The sequence below is a fragment of the Bufo gargarizans genome, chromosome 6 (genome assembly GCF_014858855.1).
Source record: "Bufo gargarizans isolate SCDJY-AF-19 chromosome 6, ASM1485885v1, whole genome shotgun sequence".
Lineage (NCBI taxonomy): Eukaryota > Metazoa > Chordata > Amphibia > Anura > Bufonidae > Bufo > Bufo gargarizans.
In genome coordinates, this window is record NC_058085.1 from 41,280,669 (window position 1) to 41,289,235 (window position 8,567).

The 8,567-nt window shown below is 42.9% G+C and overlaps 1 pseudogene; it reads right to left on the minus strand.

Annotated features, from left to right (window-relative positions):
- LOC122939846 overlaps window positions 1-8,567 on the minus strand; it is a 213,905-nt pseudogene that overhangs the window by 196,717 nt on the left and 8,621 nt on the right.

Sequence of the window (8,567 nt, forward strand, 5' to 3'; positions counted from 1 at the left end):
AGCTGTATGTGTGTGATGTGTAAGTAGTTGGGCAGGGCTGTATTGTGTAATAGCTGTATAGCTGAGCTGTATGTGTGTGATGTGTAAGTAGTTGGGCAGGGCTGTATTGTGTAATGGCTGTATAGCTGAGCTGTGTGTGTGATGTGTAAGTAGTTGGGCAGGGCTGTATTGTGTAATGGCTGTATAGCAGAGCTGTATGTGTGTGATGTGTAAGTAGTTGGGCAGGGCTGTATTGTGTAATGGCTGTATAGCTGAGCTGTATGTGTGTGATGTGTAAGTAGTTGGGCAGGGCTGTATTGTGTAATAGCTGTATAGCTGAGCTGTGTGTGATGTGTAAGTAGTAGGGCAGGGCTGTATTGTGTAATGACTGTATTAAATTGAGACCGATATATGTTTTGACATCCCTTATGACCCATATTCCTAAATATTTACATTTATAATTGGTATTCTGGCTAAACTGACCGGAGCCCCGCGGGGAGTCAATGGGAGCAATGCAGATTTGGACCAATTGATGGACAACCCTGAGAAAACCCCAAACCTGTCAATGATACTCATTACTGGGGGCAGACATTCCGTTATTTTATCCACAAATAATAAAAGGTCATCTGCGCAAAGAGCAACCTTCTCTTCCAGACCCCCATGTTTGAATCCCTGAACTGTATTGGAGCCTCTTAAAATGGCCGCCAAAGGTTCTATTGCAACCGCGAATAGCAGCGGGGATAACGGGCACCCCTGCCTGGTTCCTCTGTCCAGACAAAAGCTACTGGGTAACTCGTTGTTAACTCTGATTCTAGCAACCGGGGAGGAGGACAAAAGCTGAACCAAACCTGTGAAGATGGGTCCAAATCCCATTTTTATTGAGTACTGCCCATAAATGCCTCCATTCCACACCAGGGTTGGACGATAACAAAAATATTCCCACGATAACGATATTAAGAAATTTATCGCGATAACGATATATATCGCGATAAATTCCTATTTCGAAGAAAAAACACTCAAAATATGGACTTGTGCTTCAGATCTTTAATTGTGAAGTATTAAACATTTTACAATTGCTCCTATTAAGTAGGCAGAGGATTTACAGGGAAAACTATATTTCTTTACATATCCTTTTACCAGATAATAACAGTAACAGTAGTGAAAATTCCGTTTCAGTATAAAAGAAACAGATATGACGAGACAAACTGTCTGCTGTAGTCATAGACCTTCATGTTTTTATCAGATAAAGTGGCCAATTTAGGCGTTCTAAATTTAGGCGTGTCCAAATCCATAATAGAGAATCATTTGCCCACCTAGGCGGCAAAAAAGTGTCACACATGTCAACATTTTACATATACCCATGCTGGGTGAGATAAATATCTTGGCAAAAGACAACTTTTCCCATTTTTTTTATACAAAGTTGGCACTCGACCAAGATATTTCTCTCACGCAGCATGGGTATATGTAATATGACACCCCAAAACACATTCCCCAACTTCTCCTGAGTACGGCGATACCACATGTGTGACACTTTTTTGCCGCCTAGGTGGGCAAAGGGGCCCACATTCCAAAGAGCACCTTTCGGATTTCACAGGGCATTTTTTACAGATTTTGATTGTAAAGTACTTCTCACGCATATGGACCCCTAAAATGCCAGGGCAGTATAACTACCCCACAGGTGACCCCATTTTGGAAAGAAGACACCCCAAGGTATTCCGTGAGGGGCATGGTGAGTTCCTCGAATTTTTTTTTTTGGTCACAAGTTAGCGGAAAATGATGATTTTCTTTATTTAATTTTTTATTACAAAGTCTCATATTCCACTAACTTGCTACAAAAAATAAAAAATTATTTTTCGGGGTGACTGTTGGGTTGAGGTACCGGCAACGACATTGGGGAAATGTCGCTCGTGTAGACGGCTAACTAAACTGGTGGATGGGGTCACGGAACCTCCTGGATACAGGAGGTTCTCGATGATCTCTTCCTGAAATTTGAGGAAGGATCCAGTTCTCCCAGCCTTACTGTAGAGAACAAAACTATTATACAGAGCCAATTGAATCAAATATACAGACACCTTCTTATACCAGCGTCTGGTGCGTCGGGAAACTAAATACGGAGACAACATCTGGTCATTGAAGTCCACCCCTCCCATGTGAAGGTTATAGTCGTGGACTGAGAGGGGCTTTTCAATGACACGGGTTGCTCGCTCAATTTGTATTGTCGTGTCTGCGTGAATGGAGGAGAGCATGTAAACGTCACGCCTGTCTCTCCATTTCACCGCTAGCAGTTCTTCGTTACACAAGGCAGCCCTCTCCCCCCTTGCAAGACGGGTGGTAATGAGCCGTTGGGGGAAGCCCACGTGACTAGTTTGCGCGGTGCCACAGCAGCAAATCTGTTCTAGTAACAAATGCCTGAAGAGGGCCACACTTGTGTAGAAATTGTCCACATAAAGATGGTACCCCTTGCCAAATAAGGGTGACACCAAGTCCCAGACTGTCTTCCCACTGCTCCCCAGGTAGTCAGGGCAACCGACCGGCTCCAGGGTCTGATCTTTTCCCTCATAGATCCGAAATTTGTGGGTATAGCCTGTGGCCCTTTCACAGCGCTTATACAATTTGACCCCATTTGACCCCATCGGGCGCGCTTGCTTGGGATGTATTGTTTGACGCCAAGGCGCCCGGTAAAATGTATCAGGGACTCGTCTACGCAGATGTTTTGCTCTGGGGTATACAAATCTGCAAGTTTTGTTGTTGAAGTGGTCTATGAGGGGCCGAATTTTGTGGAGCCGGTCAAAAGCTGGGTGGCCTCTGGGACGGTAGGTGGTGTTGTCGCTAAAGTGCAGGAAACGCAGGATGGCCTCAAATCGTGTCCTGGACATAGCAGCAGAGAACATGGGCATGTGATGAATTGGGTTCGTGGACCAATATGACCGCAATTCATGCTTTTTGGTTAGACCCATGTTGAGGAGAAGGCCCAGAAAAGTTTTAATTTCGGAAACTTGGACTGGTTTCCACCGGAAAGGCTGGGCATAATAGCTTTCCGGTTTGGCGGATATAAATTGTGTGGCATACCGATTTGTTTCTGCCACGACTATGTCCAAGAGCTCCGCAGTCAAGAACAGCTCAAAAAATCCCAGTGCCGAACCGATCTGAGCTGTCTCAACCCAAACTCCAGACTGGGCGGTGAAAGGGAAAACTACAGGTGCGGCTGAAGTTGGGGACTGCCAATCAGGATTTGCCAGCACCTCACAGATTCTAGGGGGTCTACGGGCCTGTCTGTGCGGTGGCTGCGACGGGGTAACTATTGCACGTGCCACAGTACCAGCTTCAACTGCCCTTCTGGTGCTCACCACTTCACCATGTTGTACGGCAGTGCTGGTACTAGGTCCAGGGTGGGCTGCGTTGCTGGTGTATACCTCACCACGTAATCCGACAGCGCCGGGTACACAGGGCCGGGTACACCTGTTGGTATCAGGGACCTCAACCTCCTCGTCCGAACTTTGGGTCAGACTGCCACTGCCTTCTACAAGTTCATATTCTGACCCGCTGGATTCGTCAGATGAGGGTTCCCATTCCTTATCTGACTGGGTCATAAGCCTGTAGGCCTCTTCAGAAGAATACCCCTTGTTTGACATTTGGACTACTAAATTTAGGGGGTGTTCCCTGAGACTACCCAAGAAAAAAAGCAAGCCTGTCTTACAAATGGGAGGCTAGCGAAGTACCGGAGGCCTCTGCGATTGATAAAAAATATCAAAACTGATTTTTTTTTATTGCCGCAGCGCTTGGAAAGTGATTGTGCAGTGATCAAAAAAAAAAAAATATGTCACTGCGGCGGGGCGGGCGTGGGTGAACGCACGTGTGGGCGACCGATCAGGCCCGATTGGGCAAACACTGTGTTTTGGGTGGAGGGCGAGCTAAGGTGACATTAATACTATTATAGATCTGACTGTGATCAGTTTTGATCACTTACAGATACTATAACAGTACAAATGCTGATTAGCGATACGCTAATCAGCGAATCAATGACTGCGGTGCGGTGGGCTGGGCGCTAAACTATTGCTAACTACCTAACCAAGGGGCCTAAACTATCCTAAAACCTATCAGTCAATACCAGTGTAAAAAAAATAAAAGTGACAGTTTACACTGATCACTTTTTCCCTTTCACAGGGGCGATCAAGGGGTTAATTGGGGTGATCTGGGGGCTAAGTGTGATGTTTGGTGTACTCACTGTGAACTGTGCTCCTCTGCTGAGACCAACCGACGAAAAGGACCAGCAGAGGAGCAGAGAAGCCATTTAACACCTTATATTTATAAATATAAAGTGTTAACTGGCTTGTGATTAATTTTTAAGAAAATCATCAGCCTGCCAGCGATGATCATTGGCTGTCAGGCGGATGATGTAACCCCCCCCCCTCAAACTTTTGCCGGCCCGCGATGCGCATGTGCGGGCTGGCTGTAAGCGTCGTCTCGCGAGATGACGCGTATATGCGTGACTCTGCCTGAGACTGCCGCCTCCGGACCGCGATCCTGCGTTAGGCGGTCCGGAGGCGGTTAAACATTACCCACATTCTGAACATGAATATGACTTCTCCCCTGTGTGAATTCTCTGATGTTTAACAAGATATGATTTTGTCTTAAAACATTTCTCACATTCTGAACATGAAAATGGCTTCTCCCCTGTGTGATTTCTCTGATGTATAACAAGATTTGGTCTATTCCTAAAACATTTCCCACATTCTAAACATAAAAATGGCTTCTCCCCTGTGTGAGTTCTCTGATGATTAACAAGATCTGATTTTGTCTTAAAACATTTCACACATTCTGAACATGAAAATGGCTTCTCCCCTGTGTGATTTCTCTGATGTGTAACAAGATCTGATTTATTCTTAAAACATTTCCCACATTCTGAACATGAAAATGGCTTCTCCCCTGTGTGACTTCTTTGATGGCTAACAAGATTTGATTTATTCATAAAACATTTCCCACATTCTAAACATGAAAAAGGCTTCTCCCCTGTGTGAGTTCTCTGATGATAAACAAGCTCTGGTTTTGTCTTAAAACATTTCCCACATTCTGAACATGAAAATGGCTTCTCCCCTGTGTGATTTCTCTGATGTGTAACAAGATCTGTTTTATTCTTAAAACATTTCCCACATTCTGAACATGAAAATGGCTTCTCCCCTGTGTGATTTCTCTGATGTATAACAAGATTTGGTTTATGATTAAAACATTTCCCACATTCTGAACATGAATATGGCTTCACCCCTGTGTGAGTTCTCTGATGTTTAACAAGCTCTGATTTTGTCTTAAAACATTTTTCACATTCTGAACATGAAATTGGCTTCTCCCCTGTGTGAGTTCTCTGATGTTTAACAAGCTCTGATTTTGTCTTAAAACATTTTCCACATTCTGAACATGAAAATGGCTTCTCCCCTGTGTGATTTCTCTGATGTGTAACAAGATCTGATTTATTCTTAAAACATTTCCCACATTCTGAACATGAAAATGGCTTCTCCCCTGTGTGATTTCTCTGATGTGTAACAAGATCTGATTTATTCTTGAAACATTTCCCACATTCTGAACATGAATATGGCTTCTCCCCTGTGTGAGTTCTCTGATGTATAACAATCTGAGATTTAAATCTAAAGTATTTCCCACATTCTGAACATGAAAATGGCTTCTCCCCTGTGTGAGTTCTCTGATGTTTAACAAGATATGATTTAGTCTTAAAACATTTTCCACATTCTGAACATGAAAATGGCTTCTCCCCTGTGTGAGTTCTCTGATGTTTAACAAGATCTGATTTAGTCTTAAAACATTTTCCACATTCTGAACATGAAAATGGCTTCTCCCCTGTGTGATTTCTCTGATGTATAACAAGATTTGGTTTATGATTAAAACATTTCCCACATTCTGAACATGAATATGGCTTCACCCCTGTGTGAGTTCTCTGATGTATAACAAGATTTGGTTTATGATTAAAACATTTCCCACATTCTGAACATGAATATGGCTTCACCCCTGTGTGAGTTCTCTGATGTTTAACAAGCTCTGATTTTGTCTTAAAACATTTTTCACATTCTGAACATGAAATTGGCTTCTCCCCTGTGTGAGTTCTCTGATGTTTAACAAGCTCTGATTTTGTCTTAAAACATTTTCCACATTCTGAACATGAAAATGGCTTCTCCCCTGTGTGATTTCTCTGATGTGTAACAAGATCTGATTTATTCTTAAAACATTTCCCACATTCTGAACATGAAAATGGCTTCTCCCCTGTGTGATTTCTCTGATGTGTAACAAGATCTGATTTATTCTTGAAACATTTCCCACATTCTGAACATGAATATGGCTTCTCCCCTGTGTGAGTTCTCTGATGTATAACAATCTGAGATTTAAATCTAAAGTATTTCCCACATTCTGAACATGAAAATGGCTTCTCCCCTGTGTGAGTTCTCTGATGTTTAACAAGATCTGATTTTGTATTAAAACATTTTCCACATTCTGAACATGAAAATGGCTTCCTTCTTACATGAGCTGTTTGATGTTTAGCACCTCTTCTATGACTTTTATTCTGTGTTACAGTCTGTGATGAATCAGAAGATCGGCCGTGTTTAAAAGAATCAAATGATGCATTGTGACTGTGATTGGATGAGGGTATATCTTGCATATTGGCATGCTCTTCAAATGTATCTCGGGTGATACCACAATCATCTACTTCAAAATCTGAAGATACCAGATGTTTCTCTGAGTTCCTGGTACAGTCATCTGCCAAGAATAAAACACATTTTATTATTGATGAATAATATACCATAAAATTATATTGAAATTTTTTAACATTTCGATATAAAAAAGTTCAAGTATGAATTGACTAAAACAGTGGTGTCCAAACAGATCACAATCTAATAGTAGACCAAGGGGCATAGCTAGAAATGGTTGGCCCCCACCTTGAGCAACTTGCATGCAACCCCCACCCAGTCATTTATAAATAAAACATTTCCTAGCGCTACACAAGAGGCGCTGAATGCCCTCTTAGTGCCCCACACAATAGTTATCTCCCCTCAGTGTCCCTTTTACAGTGAAATTCCTCCTTAGTGCCCTCTTCACAGTACTGATGCTCCCTACGTGCCCCACTGAGTAGAATGTCCACACAGTAGTTATGTCCCCTTTGTGTCCCCCTGCAGTAGTTTTGCCCCTTAGTGCACCTCCTGCAGTAGTGTTGTCCCTTAGTGTCCTCTTTACATCAGTGAAGCTCCTATACTATGAATAAAATTAATAAAAGTAATACCGAGCACATCATGCACTTCCCAGCAGCAGACATGATGATGTCATCTCTCCTGCTGAGCTGAGGAGAGTGCACAGGCCGGGGATTATCTCAGGTCTGTGCGCTCTCCCTCTAAGCCCAGCAGGTACAATGACATCACTGTATCACAGCTGCTGCTGGGCAGAGTGCAGGCCGCAGAATGAGACCTGGGCTAAAATGGATGACAGATATAGCAGCTGGATTCGGAGGAAGAGAGGAGAGTAGAATGGCCAGTAGGAAGCACAGGAAACTGTCACTGACCATTGGGGAGCTGCTCAACATGTTATTTTCCTTGAGATATAATTTCTATTGATAATATGCAGAGTTAGTCATCTGGGTCAGGATATCTTGGGGTCTTTATTCACAGGGAGGTAGGAAATATCTAGTGTTCAGTGGTGAGACTTTTTTGTATGAGCTCTTAAGGCTACATTCACACAACAGCGAAAAAAAAAAAGCCACATTCAGTTTTTCATGGCCATTTACCAACCATTTTTACATCTCTTTCTTGGTCGTCTGGACGTTTTGCATCCATTTTCAACGGCCATTATTTGCGGACGAATTAGATTATATTTATTAGTTTTTTTAAAAATTAAATTTCCAATCCCTGTAGTATACATAATGTCCCCCATAGTGGCCCCAGTTAGATATAATGTTCCCAAGGGTGCTCCCCATCAGTAATAATTAATAAGGTTAATAATGTGCAGGGTTTTGTTTTTATGGGGGGGGGGGGAATTACTCCTCTCATCCACTTGCACGCGCAGAGACAGTCGTGCTTCATTTGGTGCTAAAGGACCTACATTCTGAATGGGATGATGTCACCATGCGCTCCTAAGCAATAATGCTGGTAGAGCATGGTGATGTCATCACGTTGGTAGCACAGGTCCTTCATCACCAAGAGAGACTGCCTTGTGTGTGCAAGCGGATAAGGCAATTTATTTTTATTTTAACACCTAAAAGGCCATTTTACACTAGTGTACCCATTTTAAACAGCCATCACATGGATGCACTCCTGTCTAAATGCTAAATGACCATTAAAAATAGTCCCATTGATTTACATGGGGGCCATCTGGCAGTGAAAACCGCCACAAATTTTTCACAAACACTATTCACTCGCCTTAAAAAAAATGGCCATGTGAATAGCTCCATTGAGTTCAATTCATACTAAAAACAGCTGTGTGCCATTTTTCACTGTTGTGTGAATGTAGCCTTATCCTGCCGCCTTTACCGATTACACAACTACATATAGCGCCAAAGAATAATCCTGTGACCCGAACATCACCACTGCAGCTAG